Source organism: Podarcis muralis, chromosome 4, assembly GCF_964188315.1.
Source record: "Podarcis muralis chromosome 4, rPodMur119.hap1.1, whole genome shotgun sequence".
NCBI lineage: Eukaryota > Metazoa > Chordata > Lepidosauria > Squamata > Lacertidae > Podarcis > Podarcis muralis.
Genome location: NC_135658.1, coordinates 59,198,684 through 59,219,066, shown reverse-complemented (window position 1 = coordinate 59,219,066; position 20,383 = coordinate 59,198,684).

The window sequence follows — 20,383 nt, the reverse complement described above, 5'->3', positions numbered from 1 at the left end:
TCTGGAATGATGCTCAAAATCTGCCACAGGAGGCAGTCATCTCATTCCACCTAATGATAAGGCTGGTCCTGTTCCCCGACACTATTTGTGCAAATGTCTTTAAATGTTGTTAACGTAGAAGAGGAACCAAAAGGTACATTCCACCCTTGGTAGCTTTTATATTTGCATCCGAGACTGATTTAAGCAAACCAATTTTAAGTCTCACATATTGAAAACTGCCCTTATTTCTTTATTACATTTGCCCAAGTGCATTTCAGTGCTGTTGTACAAATTTAGTGGAAGATGCGCTACCAACAACCCCATCGTGCGAGCTCTTTATTATCCTTACCTGTCTAGCGCCTTAGATGAGGGTTGGCACCTGTCAGGTATTTCTTAGACCTTGCTGGTAGATACCATCTATCAAAACACTTATATCAATAAACAGTGTGTTGCATCACCACAGTAAATTATGCAGCATCCTGTTAGCATGCTTTTAAAATGAACAATTGTCCTCATCCGTCCACACATGCCCTGGTCTGGTTCTGATGACGAGCCCTCTGGCACAGCAGGACAAAGCAGTACCTCAGTCTCCAGGTCTGGGTCTGTGTCAGTGTTCACATACTGTCAAACATTTCTCCAATGAAAATAGGGACGTCCCATTCCATAATGATAATTTTACTACAGTGGTACCTCAGGTTAAGTACTTAATTTGTTCCGGAGGTCCGTTCTTAAGCTGAAACTGTTCTTAACCTGAAGCACCACTTTAGCTAATGGGGCCTCCTGCTGCTGCCGCACTGCCAGAGCACGATTTCTGTTCTCATCCTGAAGCAAAGTTCTTAACCCGAGGTACTATTTCTGGGTTAGAGGAGTCTGTAACCTGAAGTGTATGTAACCTGAAGCGTATGTAACCCGAGGTACCACTGTACTTATACCTCACGCATCTTACTAGGTTGCCCTAGCCACTCTGGGCAGCTCTCAACATATATAAAAACATAATAAACATTAAACATTAAAAAAACCTTCCCTACACAGGATTGCCTTCAGACTGCTTCCAACATTGGATACCCTCCAACATTTCTCCAATGAAAACAGGGACAGCCTAAGGAAAAGTGGGACCTTCTGGGATCAAATCAGAAACTGGGACGGCTTATCTAAACCAGGGACATCCCTGGAAAATGGGGACACTTGGAGGGGCTGTGTTCATCTCCAGGTTCATGACAACGTACAGCATTTAGTACCATTAAAAACCAGATGGAAAAGATGAAGGGAAGCTGAGGGTCCTGATGGCTCTTCTGATAGTAAACAGACGCTTTGCTTCAGAATTCTACAAGGGGCATATAATAGTGAGCCAAAGACATACTGTGTTCACCAGCATACATGCAGAGAGCAACAGCGCCATTTGCAGTTCTGGATGATAGTAGACAGTGTCAGACTTATACATAGTTCCATCAGGATTCCATCCCTACAAATGTGTTCCACTCCATACTGTCAAAGAAACAAATGGATCTTAGGTTCAATTTCTGGCATATTATGAAAAAAGCAGGAAGCAGGCAGAACCTAATCCCTAGAAATGCACTCCAAGGCTCAAGAGTTATATATTCCTTCACGATGACCAAGTTCTGGCACATGGAGACCATTTCCAGTGTAATTCTGTATACATGGTTTTCCTGTTTTTCATGGTATGATTTGCGCTTCCAAATGAACATCCAGAGGTCATTTTTAAATGCTATCTCTGTGTCTTTTCCTGTGTTTTCATTTCACTGTCCAAATTATCATATTCCAGCAGAACAATGCCAACATCTTTGAATTCAAAGATGATACATATATAAGGAATCCTTAAAAACCCTTGGGGAAGGGCCATAGAAGTTAGAGCTTTGCATGCGAAATGTTCCAGGTTCAGTTGCTGATGTATGCAGGTAGGACTGGGATGGATCCCTGCTTGAAATCAGAGTAGAACCAATGAAATTAATGAACTCAAGTCAGTAATATTAATTGGCTTCAGTGGGTCTGCTCTGAGTAGGACCAGCATGGGCTACAGCCCCTGGAGAATTACTGCCAGTTAGTATGAACAAGGGGCAGCCAATGTGGTGTCCTCCACATGTTGTGTACTGTAATTCCCATCAGTCCCAGGCAGCATGACCAATGGTTAGGGATGATGATAGCAGAGGACCTGCAGTTCAGGGAATGCTGCAGTGCAAGCCTATTCAGAGTTGTCTGAGGCCCAGGATGGGAGTCTTGTTAGAATAAAGTTATAAACACAAACAAAAAAGCAGCTGCTCTCTGGCAGGACCCCCTGGCCAGCTTAGCCCTCTGAGGTCAGAGGCAAGGGTCCTCTCCTCTGCATGGGCTTGTTCCTGTGTCTAATTTAGTGATTTTGGGTTTGCAGCCCAAAGTGGAGAAACCAAGGATGTTGGCCAAGCTAACATATTGCTGATAACAGTGACATCCAATGGGCCTCTCTGTGAACAGCATCTTATATTTCTGCCACATCTTCTTCACGACTTGTTCTCTCAAAATCTTACATAGATGTTGGAGGGCAAAGCAGGACCAACTCCAACATTTCACCACCTGATCTAAGTGCTCCTTTCTCCCTCATCACTGCCCAATCTTCAATCCACAAAAGCTTACAGAATAACAAATGCTTCAGTTTTTATGGGGCCACAAGAGTCTTGGTCATTATTTTTTGCTGCGATACAGATTAACAGTGCTACCCCTATGGAAGTTATTGTCAGATAAATAAACCTGCATTTCTATGAACACTCTGATTTTGGAGTCCCGCTAAAAGCAAAGAGACTTACACTTGAGTGAACGTGTGTTGGTCTGCTCATACAAATCACTTCTTTGCATATTCTGTGATGGTCAAGTTGCAAGACTTCAAAAAAGCTAGTAAACTAATAGTGGCACCCAGTGGCTGGAAGGGTTAACATAAACAAACCACCTTTGTCTTCACACAGCTACTCTCCTTCCAAAATAATACTGTTATGAGTTTTTTTTTGGGGGGGGAGGAATTAGGCTGCATGCAACACCCTTCTAACCCCTGCATTCAGCAAGTGTTAAAATATAAGCTAGGTTTGCTTCCTGTGTCGAGGCGATTGCCTGGGTGATGGGCCATTAAGGGAAACAAAGGAAAGGGGCTCTGTGTGAGATGGCAAATGGGTGGGGACTCTCCCCAGCTCACGTTTAGTTCAGAGGATGAAGGCAGAGTTTGGAGCAAAGCAGCAGTGATGTGACCTAGAAACAAAGTAGCTAGCTGGAGAGTCAGAGCAATGTTTGACAGCAATGTTTGATTTCTTCTGGAATCCAAGGCTGTGGTTAATCTATGCTTCTGTATCAGATAGTCATGTTTAGTCTTGGGATTTATTGACATTATAATTTATGAGCGTATAAGCCTAAATGTGCTTACAGATAACCTCAATTGTTATTGAGGGATGGGGATTTGGGGGTCAACTGCAGCCTTCCATTCCTCTCTCTCTGGTCCTCTGGACTCTTCCCAGCACATGCCTTTCCCCCAGGCTGATGACATTTGTAGTTTACATGCATCAGCAAAAGATGAATCTAACCCTGAATCACTGTGGAAGGAGCACGCTTTACCCTGGATTACAATGAAACTCTAAATTTAGGAAAACAAGAAAGCTTCTTTTATTGCAGGGAACACATGCTTGATAAGAAAGGTCCTATCTCTAAATAACTAAGGAGGAGATGCAACAACCTTGCTCTTGCCTCTTGGATGGAGAGAGATCCAAAATAGACATCTCCTTTCCCAAAGTGAGAAGGAAGGAGAAGGAAGTAGGAAATTCATTCAAGTATCATGGAAGAAATCCTGCAATTCCAGCCCTCTGCGATCTGCAAGATACAGCCACTTTGTCTCGTTGCATATGAAACAGGATAACAGCTCAGTAACTTCCTGGTAACTCTGTGTCTTGCCCTGCATTTGCAGTGATCAGGGAAAACTTTGTTAAGAATCTTAGAATGTGTGTTCATGCACCGCATAGGAATTGGAATGTGAAATTTTCTGTGCAGTTTCATGATGTTCATACAGAGGTGCCAACTTGAATAAAATACCGGGGGGGGGGCAGTTTAGCCCCACCCCACGTAATTGATCACATGACATGGCACACACACACCCATTTGAATGGCAATGCCCAACAACTTTTGGGGGGCTGGCCCCCTCAAATAATTTACTGGGGAGTGGCGAAGTGACCTTGACCCCTAGGAGTTCGCTCCTATGTGTCCATAACTGAAACCATTGCTGTCTTTGACATAAATAATATATATGTGCTTTATTATTATTATTATTTTGCTTATGTTGTTCATTCAGAGGTTCTCTGCGAATGTATAACAATCCTTCGATCCTGTGCATGTGGAGCCCACGCTTTGAATTGCTCCCTCCTGGCTGAAGAAAACTTAGGAGCGATACATTAGCTGAGGAATGTTCACCTAATCTTTGCTCGCATTCTGCTTATTCTGTGGCAAGAAGGCATCTGCTTAGAATTAAAAGGTTTTGGGGGAAATGATCTTCAAGCAAATTATTGAGTTTGCTTACATTCTACCCTAGAATTTATATTTTTGTAAATCCCCTCTTATCAACATTCCCAACTAAAGATATTGTTCGAATTTGATGGCTTAGGATGTGAGCTTTGGGAAAGATAGAAAAGAACTGAGAACGTAGTAAATGTTCAAAATGAAAAGCTTCAAATTCTGGAGTATCACCAAATTTCATATTGGTGCAAAATTGCATTTTAGGTCACACATAAAAGAGAGAACAAAGACAGATATTAAATAGCAGCATCCTGTAAATCTGAGGCTACAATGAGCTTTGGATCTGATCTGCCGTATCCAGCAATCCAGCCTTTGGGTAAGATTGACCAGTAGATGAGAGCCAGCCCTCTTCCCTGGCAGCTATAGCATTCTTCATTTTCACTCCAAGGCTGAATGCACTTCATTTTCACTCCAAGGCCGTGATTACTGAGCACAAAGGCCAGTGCCATTTTGTTTTTTTCTCACAGGAACAAGGAATCAAAGCTGTGTTCTGTCTCTCTGAGGAGACATCCTGCTGTTGTTTTTCTCTGGGAGAAACAAAGCATCACACCCTATGACAAAGAAGTGTCCAAAAAACAGTCCAGTCTTCAGCATTAGATTAAATTTTTTAATTTGACTTAAAGGGCTGTAGATCAGGGGTAGAAATGATGTTCTGCATGCAGAAGGTCCTAGGTTCAGTCCTCATCATCTCTAAGTAGGAGTGATAAAGAGCCACTGCCAGAATATTGAGCAAGGACTTGGTAGGCAGCTTTCTATTGCTAGTTGCTGGGTTTCCACATAAGAAATTTGCTTGGATCCTAAAATAGGTTTAAATTAAGGGAAGTTTACAGAAGGGAAGTTTCTTGTCTCTTTCCCCAAATGCAACTCCCTCTCTGGGTAGCTGTCCTCCAGAACAATGTGGACTGGGCACAAGGTGCTTTAGGGAAGGGAGAAAAGTCCCCAGTTTTGTGCAATTCTCCCTTCCCACAACCCTCTCCACACCTACATTTGTAAAGATAAAGCGCTTTATATGCTTTATATTTACTATGACGCCAGATGGCGCTGTGGAGTCCCATTTTCCCACAACCGAACTTCCCTGTGTGAAGTTTACAATGCTTTTATCGCTTCTTTGATGTGTCTAGATCCAACACTAATCTCCGATTGTTCATGAGGGTCTCTGGCCCTGAAGAAAGAGGCTTTTCTGTGGGTCCAGTTGGCTGCAGTCAAGAGGAAGGACAAGAAACTTTGCTTCTGTGAGGATAAATTAACTGAACCAACTTGGGTCGTGTGGGGTAGGGGGATAGCAAACAAACTGAAAATGCTACTTGAGTGATTTAGATGGAAAATCAGTCAGCTTACCATGTGTGAAATTTAAATTCTAGTAATGATTTACACACCCACCCACCCACCGCAATTTTATACAAATGTGTATCTATGGACCTAGGCATCTAACAACATCCCAGCATGGTAAACCTCCTTAACTCATCTAGGATCCATGCCATTGTGTTGGCAAAAGCAAAAACAGCAGAAGTAAGTCTGCCGATTTCCGTGGCACTTACTCCAGCCAGTGTAAGTGTGTGCATAAGATTTCAGCCTTAAATCTTGAAGGGTCATGGTGACAATGTTTGACAATCTTTGATTTAATGTTTAAACAGTCTGTAATATTCCTTTTAATCTTCACAGTGGGAAACATCAAAGATTTCCCATGTTCTAACAAAAAATATAGTCTTTCATTTCTGAAAGGAGAGCTGCCGCACCTCAAGGCAGCCTGAATCTTATACCCTCTGATATATGGAAGTCCTCTACGAGGATACTATGGACGCTACTCAGAGGAGCATTTCAGGCACTCTGCAGATGCTCACAGGAACTCTGTTCTTCACACGATGTAGAGGAAAGCTGCATTCCCTTCTGGGAAGCCACCTTGGAAAGAGTCAAAAGTGGACAGAACAACAAACGTAAAATTTACTTTTGCACAGTGGGCTCATTCCCTCACATATCCCTCTTTTATCCTCCACCCTAGCAGAGTTCAAGGATGGATTCAAGCCTGGCATAAACACTCAAGGAGATTGAAGTAGGACCAGTGAAGGGTGAGGCGGAGTGAGGAGTGTGGATAGGGAGGAGGTGTGGCCTGCAGAGAGAGTCCCAGTGGGCCTATGGAGAGGGTTAGAGGTCTGCATTCAGTTCCTGGGCTGAAGTTCCCCACTCCTGACAGCGTTTAGGTATCATATTGAGAGTCCCATGGACTGCAAGAAAATCAAACCTATCCATTCTGAAGGAAATCAGCCCTGAGTGCTCACTGGAAGGACAGATCCTGAAGCTGAGACTCCAATACTTTGGGCACCTCATGAGAAGAGAAGACTCCCTGGAAAAGACCCTGATGTTGGGAAAGATGGAGGGCACAAGGAGAAGGGGACGACAGAGGACGAGATGGTTGGACAGTGTTCTCAAAGCTACCAACGTGAGTCTGACCAACTGCGGGAGGCAGCAGAAGACAGGAGGGCCTGGTGTGCTCTGGTCCATGGGGTCATGAAGAACCAGACACGACTAAACGACTAAACAACAAAATAATCTTGAAACAAGTTTTAAGACCAAGCCCCCTTGAGCCCCAGTTAAGGTCTGAATTACCTTGGCAATAGACGGCAATACTCATTGCCTTTAGAAGATGGTATTTATGACGTATAGAAGCAGGGGTGGGAAATATAAAAGGCATTCCGTGGAGCAAAAGGTATTTGCTGCTCAGAAGAGGACAGCACAGAGCTCGTGCCCTTGAAAGCTATTTTAAGCCTGGGCTAAGTTGTTACATCTCTGGTGGGACAAAGGGGACAAACAGCAAAAAAAATAAATTACAAATGAAGGAGAACGAAACCTGTTTAAGGATGATGTTTCAAAGAGCATTTTAGCACCGACATAAAAGTGATTTATCTTTAGCCCAACAATAACGCTGGATGCAAATGTTACCTTTAAAAAGAAAAGAAAAGAAAAAAGAGAGCAGAGACTGTTGAGCAAGGAACACTCACACCATGACTGCTTCCAGTGCCAAACAGAGATTTTCTGGGGCGCTGGGTGCACTGATTCAGCACTCTGCCCCCAGCACATCCCCATGCTGATTCTTGCCAGTCCAAACAGTAGGAGGCAAACAAGGTAAGTGGGGATTTCAGAGGCCAAAAGGGCAACTATGGGACTGAACTACCAAACCAGTGGGTAACTCCTGCAACCATTACATCCCAGCTTCTTTGTCATTTAGTATAGCAATGGAGCCTGGATAAGGCCCAAGAGAGCAAAGCCAAACCTCGTTAGACTAGCCACCTTTTTGTATTTGTTAACGGTCCCACTTCTGTGCGCTTAACCATAGCTGGCAACACAGATATTTTAGCAACCGAAGTTTTTCTGTTGCTTATCTCCTTGCCAGGAGAAGCTTTGGCTCCCAAATGTCAGTGTGTCAGGCTGCTACTAAAGGCAGGGGAGCAAGGTCATTAAAAAGATGGCAACCTTCCCTGCCAGACCAGCCAAGCTGGGGGGGGGGGATGCTCCTCTTCACCCCACTTGCAGGGCTGCCTGACTCTTACTCAAAAGCAAGTCTCAATGTGTTCATAGCGCTTACTCGCAGCAAAGTTTTAAAGGAAAAAATTGCAAGCACTAGCAAATCTCTGTCACCTGCAGCAGTGCCTCTGATATTACAGGGACCTTCTCCTTTAACAGAAACAACAAGAATGTTTAGAAGACTATAAGTTCCTGGCTCCAGCGCATATCTTCGGTTTCTGCCAGCTTCACTTGCTTGTGAGGTAGGATGGCAAGGTGCAAAGGAAGAAAGGGCTTTGGTATCTTCAAATGCGTTGCAGAAGTGGGCGTTTTGGCAGAGGAAGAAAGCTTTGTGTCTGCTAACGTTCCTTTGTGTATAGATTTACTAAACGTGCAGGAGCCCTGTTTCCTTTTGTATCTAGTAATCCTGATGAGAAAAGAGGGGTGGATGCTTTATGGAGGCACAGGGCAACACTTTCTTATTCCGCCTCAGGTGATGAAATGGGATGGGCCACCGCTGGACCCCACCCACCTCTGGCATGCAGACCCTCAGAAGGCTGTTCCTGAGGGAATTCAGCTCTCAGGCTGGAAAAACGTTCACTTGCCTCTGCTCTAAAGTGTTAGAAGAGCATTTGTTTATTTATTTATCCATCCATCCAGGGAGTTTCCAAATAATGTGACAGGCAGTTACAGTAAGCCAGCAAGAGTTGAGCTGCTAAATCGTCCCAGAGCACTTTGGATTTTCAGTCCCATAGTTGCCCTTTTGGCCTCTGAAATCCACGCTTACCTTGTTTGCTCCATAGTTAGCATTAGCCTGAGTGACAAAAGTAGCAGATCTTTGCGATCCTATCAAAACTAACATACAGAATAGACGGAAAACAGGCTTTAATCCCGTCTCTCTTGCCTTAAGTGTGATAACATGAAGTGTCTTGCTTTTGTAGGTGTTTTTGACAAGCATTTTTTGCTTTTAACATACCTTGAGGAATGTGATTTGAATGAATCCAAATTTAAGAGTGGCTGACCTAGTTTTATTGGCCCAGGGGATGGGGGATATTAGGTCAGGGGACAGAGCTAAAATGCTTCTCTTAAGCTTTTCAAAAGTTTGTGGTGATATCATAACAAAGAATCACGTGCATCTTAAAAAAATGAACAAGTTTTATTATGGCAGTCAGAAGCTTTCATGGACCTGGGCCCACTTCATCAGGTACCTGAATTTATTAAACACTGTCTGCAACACACTTTTTCAAGAGCATGATCTTGATAATTAGTTCTTGGCCTTTCCAGCACTTAACAGAGAACAATGGAGGGAGAGATACTTTTAAGAATGACTCAGACTACACTCAGATACTTTATAAAGCTAAAGAGCAGGGGGCAGTGGCGGTGGGGAGGATTAGGGGCTCAAACACCCCACTTGGTCTGCTAGTTCTCCTCGCTCATGCCACAACAACACACAATGAGAAGGGAGGGAGGAGGGGAGAGGGAGGGAGGGAGGGAGGGGAGAGAGATTATGTGTGTGAGAGAGAAGCCTGTCTGTCTTCACTGTGTGACAAGTGTGTGTGTGTGCTAAGTGTACATGATTGTGTCTTGTCCAGTCTCTAGTAGTTTATCTGGGCTCCCTTGCACCCTTGGCAAAGAGCTGTACTGGTACCTCCCCATCTTGCCTAGTTGCCCAGAGCAGTGGAGAGGAGCCAGGGGAGCATGCAGGTGGGTGGGTGAGCTCCTAGCCATGTTGAGCAAGAATGGAGAGGTTATATTTTTGCTCCCACCCACTCTGGGCCTGTGCCCTTTGGCAGGGTCTGACCTAGCCAACCCCCAGGTATGCCCTTGCCATTCTCACCCACTTTGGGTCCTTGCTCACTATTGGATTGCAGCTCTCAACAGCTTCCCACCCAAATAATGTGATTTTCAGCTCCAAAATAGGTTTCTCACCTCTGCAGGAAAATAAGAAGCGGGGGCGAAAACCAATATTTTGAGGTGAACATTGAACATTTGATTCAGCGACAGAGTTCCCTTCTCTCAGACACTAACAGACATAGTTTTACTTCCGCATAAAGTTTTACTAGGCATCAATACATATTTGTTTGTTTTCCATCTTTGGGGTCTGAAGCAGATTCCCACCTCTCCCACCAATTGAACTGGAACTCACCACTGCCATCAATTCAAGCTGATCCCACTTCTGTATACTGTATAACCACCATGGGTTATCTTATGGTTTTTGTGTGAGCTAAAACTATTTGGGGTGTGTGGGTGTGTGAGGTAAAACCTTGATACTTGGAGACTCAGGCAGAAGCTGAACATATAAGAAATATTTATTTCACAGAACAAAGTTGGTAAAACAAAAAGATGTGTCAGGTGAATTTTATCAGTTAACTTACTTATAATTATACTAAATTTAGTGGATGTTACAGTGCTATCTTTCGGGTCACAATGCAAAGCCTGCTTTAGGGTGGCTGTGTGGGGTTGTTTGTTTTAGGGAGAATGTTCTTCCTTTTGCCCCTCTGTGAAAGGGGCAGTACTGTATTTCACTGGAAATCTACATACACACTGAGCAACTTAGATAAGACACATCTTATAAACCAGATAGTAAGTAAATAGTCTGGGGAGAGCTACAGCAGTATTTTTTCAGCCCAGGAGGGAAGTGGCAGTGACTTCAGTTCAGAGCAAGGTCACAGTGCATGCCATAAATTTCCCACACTTAGGGTTTCCTTCATGCCCTTCGGTTAACTTTTTTAAATGGGAGGTTTGGCAGCAGTCAGATAAACATTAATGAATCTTCCTCTGCATAGCCCTTCCATTGTGCATAGTTCATGTGTTAATCCAAGTACACATCTATTTTAGAAAGATTTTAGGCAGCTGACCAGGCCTTTCTACAGTGACCCAGAGTGGGAGATCAGTTTAGGACAGACCAAATGAACAAGGTCACCACCTCTTTCTTGGCAGGGCTCTGGGGCTGCTGGGGCAGACAGAAGTTCACCCAAGGCGTTTCTCCAGGCATGAGAGTATACCTACTGAGGAAAGCACCATGGATTGGTTTTCTGCTTGCCACACAGCTGTTGAAGGCACACAAGTCCTGCCTGCCTGGAAGGTGGAATTCTTAGTGACCAGATTGCTCAGCTCAGTTCACAGGGCATTTACAGCAGAGGCCTTTAAAATGGTGTATATACTGATAGGAAGTAAACAGCATTGTTTTAAAATGGGACCCAGAGCCTCTTTGCACGACCACTTAGGAGGAGGGGGAAATGCTTTTGGTTGTGTGTGAAAAAGCATTTGGCCTGAGTTGCTTATCAGTGTTAGCGAATATTTCATGGGTAGGGATGGCAGGTTGCAACCTGAAGATCCATGATGTGCCTTTAAATCTCCCCATGCAGTGAGAGCTGTGTCTTCCCCTATCCATTTCTCATCTAGTCCTGTTGCCTCCCTTCTTTGTCAGCTGTGCAGCACACCTGGATTCCTGCTTGTTACAGCAGGCAAGGGAGGAATCAGACAGAGAAATGGACTGAGAGGGGGAAATGGACAGGAGCAGAAGCTATAGCTGCCTTGTCTTCCACTTTAAAACTACAGCATGAACCTCCAGGTTGTTACTGTTGGGAAATAAGTGCTGAATACCAATTAATCCTGAAGGCCCACTTGTGCAGGAAACCAAGAAAGAAAAAAATGGCTGACTGCCTGATTTCAAAAAAGCGTGGGGCTTGATTCACTCTCTAGTCAAAAGAGCCCCAGCAGTTTCGAACAGATATACATGCAGTGTTTGCAAAGCATGGGAAAGATAGGTCTTAAGCACTTACAATGTGCTCCTCTGCCTCTCTTTCTCTTGGAATGAATAGAGGACAACCTTAAGTAAGCTTAAATGCTTTACTTACAGAGGTTTCACTCATGCATCGTTCAATGCTACAGCAGACACAACACAGGCAAGCTATTCTTGGTTACAAAATGCAGTTTCAAACACGCAGTCTGAGTCTGCAGCCCCAGCTTCAGACATCTGCTCAGTTACATGGTTCGAAGAGGAGATATGGACATGGACACCCTCCCTCCCTCCCTGAAGGTGAAGGGGTGTGACCTAGCCTTGCCTTCTCTAACAATTCTCAGCTCTGTAGTCCCTAAGAGCTTAACCCCTTCATTTACTAACTAGCTCAGATATGCAGATGACACAACCTTGATGTCAGACATTGTTTGGTTTGACTGAAAATCTCCCACAACAACCTACCAATCCTACCCAAAGAACTTAGATTCTTAAGGTGGGAGAGCTAGGCAGACTTAGGGTAATATCTGCAAATTATATAAATGGCTCAGAGATCCATCTGTGAATGAAATACTGCTAATAAATGTTCTCTCTCCCCGCCCCCTCATGCACACACACACAAGCAGAGCAGAGCGAAGGTAGATTTTTACAGGAGTGTCCAAAACTGCTGACCTAGCCTCACATTCCCAGAGTGCAGTAGTGAGGACCCTCTACTGCTCCCAGGCCAGCTAACCTCACAGTTCTCTCTCTTGCCTTCCAATTCAATCTGCAAAACCACAATTATTTCTCTGCTCCTCCCACTAGCTGAAGGATGTTATTTTCCAAAGGGTTAGGGAAAGTGATTTCTACTCATTAACTTGCCTTCAGAGACCATCAACTGATTGCCTTTGATTATTATTATTATTTTTAATAATCAGTTTGTCTCCGATTATTAGCGAGCAATCAGCCTAACAATGAATGATCACACAGCACCCCAAAGATCATATCTATCTATAAGCTAGTTCAAAACACGTTATTCCACTCTCCCAGCAAGTATGACCAAGAAACAGAACTCAGAATGTAACAGTGCAGAGAGCAGCTGCCTTTCTTCTTCACTGCTGAAGTCACCAAGGGCAGGAAGCAGATTTCACTTCTTTGTCAGTTGTGTCCCTCAGTAAACCCTTTTATTTCCTTCAGTATAAAGCAATGATTGTCATTCAGCCCAATGTGGGGGAAAGTCAAGCAATCAACTTTGAGCACATTGCTGCAGCTGCAGCCAAACCTACACTCTGGCTCTGGCAGCGAAGGGCCAGACCCTCATTGACAGTGATTCCACAGTGTGGGGTGTGTGTGTGTGTACACCCACACATGCACCAGCACCAGTGTAACATAGAAACCCTCCTTCCACACACATTATCCATCATGATGCTACACATTTTACAAATATATGATATAAGAGGCCATGGAGGTACATGCAGCTGCAATCCTATACAGCAGGGGAGAGGAAGTACCAACTCATGGGCCTAATTAGGTCCACCAGGTCTCCCCATTTGGTCCACCAGGTCATTTTGGCCAAGCCACAGTCACCTGTCTATCACCAGGTGCCATATATACGTATTATGTGCAGGCTTCTGAAACTGATCAGCACAGAATTAGCTGATTGCCAGGGCTTCAAAGGGTTTTTTGCAGGGACCCTCAGAGACAACCAGCTGATTGTTATGGCAGGTGATTGGAATGTGGGCAGCCTCAGACGGCTCTCAAATTTGGCTCACAGAGATAGTAGAGATAAGGGTCTGGCCTACAGCTGGATCCAGTTCCACACCCCTACCTTTGGAGTTGACCTGCGTGTTGGACTTCAGTTCCCACCAACCAACATGGCAATAGGGTTTGGAAGATGGGAGTTGTCACCCAACAACATCTGGAGGGCCTCAGCTTCCCTGTCCTTGAGTTATAGTTAATCTAGCTGACAGCAATACTAAAGGATGGGGGAAGAATGATCAATCGTGGCATGTTTCTGCTGCTCTTGGTCCATTCACTTCAATGAAACAAAATCAGTAAAAGCCACAGCATTGGCCCTGAAAGCTGGCATGTTTCTTGGCACATGGCTTTCAGATGCTTATTGACATAAGAGGAGGAAGAAAACTCTCCCAAATTGATTGCAATTAATGCAATTAGTGCTTTACAGTTTTTCCTGGCCTTGTCTTTTTGCCTTAGAGACCTTCATTCACTGAAACATTTACGTGCATTTTTAATTACTTTTAGTAAGCCAGCTGCAAATAGTAGATGCTACTCTTTGCTACTTCACACTCTCCTGGTCCAGGGCTGGTGGTTCCCTATCCCTGCTCTACAGGAAAATAGAGTCATAGAATACCAATACCAATAGCTGGCCATAAGGACATGAAGTTGTATGAAGATTGCAGGATTATTATTATTTTTGTCTCATCCCAGTATTGCAGCTAATTCATCATGTGACTTTGGGCACAAGATGCCCTTGATTATCCGTTGAGGGACTAGGAGAATGACAGTTTTCTAAGGAGGTTCTTTCTCAGAATATCCACGCTGTTTCCACCTGTTCTTAACATCTGAAAAGTCCTTCAGTAGTGTAAGCACCATTGTGACTTAGAAGGCTGTGATTGAATCTCTTGTGCCTCAGCACTTCAAAGCAAAGTAGGTAACTAGTTTCTTCAACAACTTAAGCCATCTTTTTTTTAAAAAAGAATCTTTTGTCAAGCTGCAAACAAAACAAAATACTGTAATGAGTTCGTGGGGTGCCTGGACTCCCCTTCGAAATTCCTGTGCCCCCCTTTTCTAATCTATGGGTTCCACACACTGGATTTAGCATGTTAAAATACAAGCCAGGAGCGGCTGGTGATGGCCCACTAAAGACGAATCATTAGGTGACAAAGAGCGTTTTGCCAGAGGGCAAATGAGAGGGGCCCTTCCTTCAATTTAGAATTGGTTGGAAATTTATAATTTTATTAATTTAGTCAGTTTAGAAATTTGTTAGAAAGACAAAAGCCCTTGAAGTGGAGTTTTAGAGCTGGAAGAAGAACAGTTGTTTTTAGTATTGCAATTTGGGGGTTATGTGGGCTGGATGAAAAATAGCTGCTGTCAGAGGGCCATGACTGATTTTTGCTGGCGTCCAAGACTGTGGCCATGGACGAAGCAAGAATCTCTTGGAGTGTAATGCTGTAAGCCCCTGCACTGTAGGCTCAAATAATAAAGCCCCTGCATATAAACCATAGATTATAAAGACACCACAGTCTCTGCTGTGCCTCATTGTCCCAAAAGAGACAGAGACCCGGGATAAATGCCTGGAACCCCTGGAATCTCGCACTGCTTAGAAAGGACTGCCATATGTCTGGATTTTCCCGGGGAATTTCCAAAAGGTGGTACCTTGTCCTGAATCCTGGCAAGTCAATTGAAAAATGACATGTTTTTGTAAAAACAACCATTTCAGTCATTTCCTTAAAAGTAAAGCTCAACAACTTTTGGGGTGCCCTGGTTTTTACTTTTTGAAATATGGCAACCCTAGCTTAGTGATTGGGATGGCATTTATCACTATATAGGGCAATGATCTAGCAAGTCCCATTGATTTCATGCCATTTCAAATCATGGAAATTCCAAGTCCTAAACGAGGAATGGATTGTGAATGTAATGTAGAAAAGATGTGTTTCTTTTTTTCAAAAACAACACATTCTAATGTTAAAAGTGTTTGCTTCTGAACAGTTTGTCGCATTCAGAAAAAAAACCCCAATTGTTTTGGAACTTCGTCCTGAGAGAAGGCTGAATGAACACTTTCCAATTCCACTTTTATTCACTTATCCATCAGCTGTCATGGTTGCTGCCTTCCTTCTCCAACTCCAGGAGACTAGAGACATCTAATGGAAAAGCTGGGCATTGCAAGCTGCATGTTTCCAATGAAGCACCAGTGTTCTGTGTGAAACATTGGTTCCAATATTGCGCCTTTTAGAGCTTTTTTGTTGTTGCAAAAGACACTAAAAGCAGAGTTTGCGTTTCCTGCATCTCTAAAGTGAAAGCAAACCTGTGTTGACTGCAATGTACACTGCATTTAAATATGGCATTCATCTGCTTTCTATTATTCGCTAACAATATTGTGCAGCGGCATAGCGTGGTTGCTAAGAGACTGAACTACAAATGAGGAACCCCCAGTTAAGATCTTGCCTTTGCCATGAGCAAACTAGGTGGCCTTAGGGAAGCCACAATTCTCCGCATCTCACCCTTCCCCCAGTAATATGGGAATAAAAGCACTGGCTTCTTTTTTATAGGGTTGCTATAAAGATTACAGTAAGATAATATATGTGAAGTAGCTCCCTGAACACTCTAAAAGTGCTATAAAATGTATATTTATTATTACTATTACTATTATTTAGTAGTAGCAATATTTGCAAACAATGTATTCCAGATTCAGAAGTGTTTTTAGTGTCACTTATGAAAAGCGCCCCCTCAGGACCTCCAGCCCCCCAGCTTGTGAGTCAGGAATCATCTATGGCTGTGGCTGCATCTGAAATCATTGTTTTCCATTGAAAGCAACCTGTTTTGTAAATTGTGCTACAGACCACATATTAATTAGCTAATTCAGGGCACACACCCCACATTTCACTCTTTTGCCCCTATGCATGCAGATATAAGAAATTCAGGAAGAGAGTGAAAGCCAGCAGGAGATTCCTGTACTCATACAAGGTCCCTCAGAGTACTCTCATTTTAAATCTAAGGGTTACATTGGTGTCAACGCTGCATTCTTGACAGTTGACAAGCAGCAATTAGAGTTACTCTCAAGCTGTATAAATGTCAACATAGAAATAAAACCATGTCTGCTACCTGAGAACGGGGGGCGGGGGATGAGGATATCAAAGAAAAATTATGGGTTGAATCCAACGCTGGTCCTATTCAGATAAGTCCTCTTGAAATGGACATGGCTAATTTAGTCTAAATTAGGTGGATACAACCCATTATTATTTTTAAGGGACCCCTGACCATTAGGTCCAGTCGTGACCGACTCTGGGGTTGCGACGCTCATCTCGCTTTATTGGCCGAGGGAGCCGGCGTACAGCTTCCGGGTCATGTGGCCAGCATGACTAAGCTGCTTCTGGCGAACCAGAGCAGTGCACAGAAATGCCGTTTACCTTCCCACTGGAGTGGTACCTATTTATCTACTTGCACTTTGATGTGCTTTCGAACTGCTAGGTTGGCAGGAGCAGCAACCAAGCAACGGGAGCTCACCCCATCACGGGGATTCGAACCGCCAACCTTCTGATCGGCAAGTCCTAGGCTCTGTGGTTTAACCCACAGCACCACCCACTTCCCGGATACAACCCATAGTCATATACAAACACAAATGTCTCATTTTCTGTTTTCACAGTTCTGTAAACTTCATTACTGAAGTCAAGTAAGGAACACATCTGCACAGACTGGGCTGTAGCCAACTAAATCAGGCTCAGAGTAGGGCCATTGAAGCTAATGGACAATGACTTAGTTGAAGACAACCCACTCTACTCATAGACAATGGATGATGCTACTGAAGCCTGTGGCATGCAGCGAGAGAGAGGTTTCGTCTCCACAGGCCATATTGAGCGAGCTGGATCAAACTTGCTACAAAAACCGGCGCTACCGCTGTGTTTACTGTCCTGACAGAGCCCCTGAGGATTTGCTCACCCAATGAGCTGAGAATAATAGCAGTTTTCAAGCTGGTTCTCAAAATTCTAGTGCCTCCTCAAGCTGCACAATATGAAGAGACTGAGCATGGGTGACACATTCTGAGGACTGACTGAAGCCTCTATAGGATCTCTGTTCAGGAAAACCAGGGAGATGCGGTTGCAGCCCTGCTCCCTGTGTGAGCAGAACAGAGCGCAGAGCTGCCTCGCATAAGAAGCAAGCGTTGCTTTTTCTCCTCCCATCAGGACATCTCTGTGCTCTCTGTGTCACTGCCATGTCAAGCGCACTGCCTCTAGGTGGGCCCACCCCCCTAAACCAGGTGCAGGGAGTCTTTTCCAGTACATGGGCAGCCTCCCAGAGGCCACATACCAGTGATAAGTGGAGGCTGAAACAAAGGATGGGGATCTTACCTTTGCATAGTAGTAGAGACAGTGTGGTGTAGTGGCTATAGTGCTGCACTAAAACCTTGAAGACCAGAGTTCAAATCCCTTCTTGGCCATGAAGCTCACTGGGTGACCTTTGGCCTGTCACTGCCTCTCAGCCTAACTAAATGAGGAGTGGTAGAACTATGTATGCCACTTTGAACTCCTTGGAGAAAAAGGCAGGATAGCGTACCTTCCAAGTGCCCTGGAAAAATGGGGGATCTTGCTGGCCATTTTGGTGCCGCGATCTCATGCTCTTGGGCTGGGCTCTTGCCTGAGAAAAGTGCTTTTGGGGGTGAGAGCAAGACATGGATCACATGACTAACCCGGGAGCGCATCGCAGAAGGCACATGTCACGGTTTTGGGTTGGAAAAAGTTGGATTATATGGGATAGAAATGCAGTAACAAATGACTAAACAAACAAATTTCAGTCATGCAGAAGTCCATTGATTCTATTCCAGAACCCCCATACACACACCTCTCCAGCCTTCAACAAGGCAAGCAAGAGGCATTGTCACAGTTGCAAAAGCACTTGAGGAGGGTGCTGACCAGGGCCTGGGAGGGTTTTGGCCTGGGACAGAGGGTTTGCCCCAAGTAGGAGAAGGAGGCAACTATTGTGGAGACATTTTAGGATAAACAGAGAGGTTCAGAGGGCCACATTCAATCCCCAGGGCTGAGGATCAGGGTGGGGGCCAAGAGAAGGAAACTGCAGACTGTGCTTTCCTTCTCACTTTTACTACTATCTCCTTTCCTTCATCAAGCATAACTCCAGGTAGGAGGAGAAGGCAGCAGGGACCGGTGTGCGCACAACATAAGAAGCTGTCAGGATGCTGTCAGAAGCTCCCGGCTAGTTGCCCAGGAGAGTATAAAGACAAGGAAAAGTTTCTTACCATGCTTTTTTATTTCAGTCTTTACACAGAGAGGCTATAGAACCCAGCCTCTTGTATAATGGTGTTGTCCACCCGCTGTCTCTCCCACTTCCTCATTCTCGTCATCTCCTCTACGGGTGCTGCTATGTGCCCTCCGTCTTTGAGCTCTTTGCTCTTCTACTTTTAAGGCTCGCCGGGTTCTGGGAGCTGAAGGGTCTGGAATAACAACATGTCAGCTGGGTGTTGTTCTGGCTCTCCCATGATTTCCCAGCTTTCTGCCTCATCTGCCTCTGAACTGCTACCTCCCTCAAACCCCTGTTGTAAATCTATATTCTCTTCCTCTTCCTCTTCCTCTTCCTCCTCCCTGGAAGGGTCAGGATGGGGAGGCGGTCTCCACCATTCTTCCTCTGCCAAGTCCCTGCCAGAAGCAGTGCCAAAGCACATGGGAAACAGGGAATTGAAGACCCTTTATAATATATGTGCCAAAAATCATATGAGAAGGAAGGCTGGTAATTTTATGAACTTCAAACAGGGAAGAATCATATCCTGATCATTAATAGAAGTACAGTTTGGTTCAGTTTGGTCCATTTTAGAGTGAAACCCCAAAATTTAAATGCATCTGCCCAATTCTATCTATGTATACTTAGGAGCAAGATCCATTGTTATGGGTTACTCCCATGTAAACATACATAGAGTTGTAGCCAATATAAATTGCCCTAGGTTGTGAGACGGTGGGATAGAAATAATTTTTACAACCACAAGAATGGCATTAATGGGCTGATAACACCCTTGCAACCTCTTGCTCTCCACTGAAGAATTCTGGAAATTTTGAAATAATCCAGATGCTCCCTCCTTACACACAAACATTGATTGTGTCCCACTTCTGTATCAGCAAAGAAAGGAATTGGTTTCCTCTTGACCCTACCATGAAGCAGAGTGAGGCAGCTGCCTCAGGCAGCAGATGCTGAGGGAGAGGGAGTAGACAGAGACCTGTGGGTGCCATGTGGCCTGGCTTGCACCCCCTAAGTCAGACTGCTCCCCTCAGGTGCAGTGGAGGCCACTATCCTCTTGCTAGCATCAAAGTAAAATGGGCAGTTTAGCAGGCTTTCGGGAGAGGTGCTATCTCATCCTTCACCTTAAGCATAGAAATGTCTTGGGCCTGCCGTGCTAATAGGTAATTTAATTAGAGAGGCCAGAGACAGCCACCACATAGGCCTAGTTGACTCAGGGGGAAATGAATCAATTTGCAGCCAGACAGAAATGCATCAGTCAAAGCAGAATACACCATATGAGTAATGAGCTCTTAAACACACGAATGGTGGGGGGAAACCCCTCACCACTAAGCAGAGCACCAAGGACTAGAGTCGCATGGAAGTTTTGTGAAGTTTGCCACCTTCCAATGTGCCTCAGGCTCTGGTACTTATGAGTCAAAGAGATTCCAGTGAAGGATTCTTCCCTAGGAGGTTGCCTTGGGCTGGGTGTAGATGACAGCTTTTCAGAGTCTTGGCAGTTGTACAGTAAGGTGGGCATATTCATAGTTTGCATCCTACGATGGTCACTAGTCAAAACAGTTTGGCTGGTTTTCATAACCCACCAATGTGCATCTTGAAAAAGCTAGAATTCTATTATTCTCCCCCGCTCTGTTTTATCATCACAAGAACCCTGTGAAATAGGTTAATTTG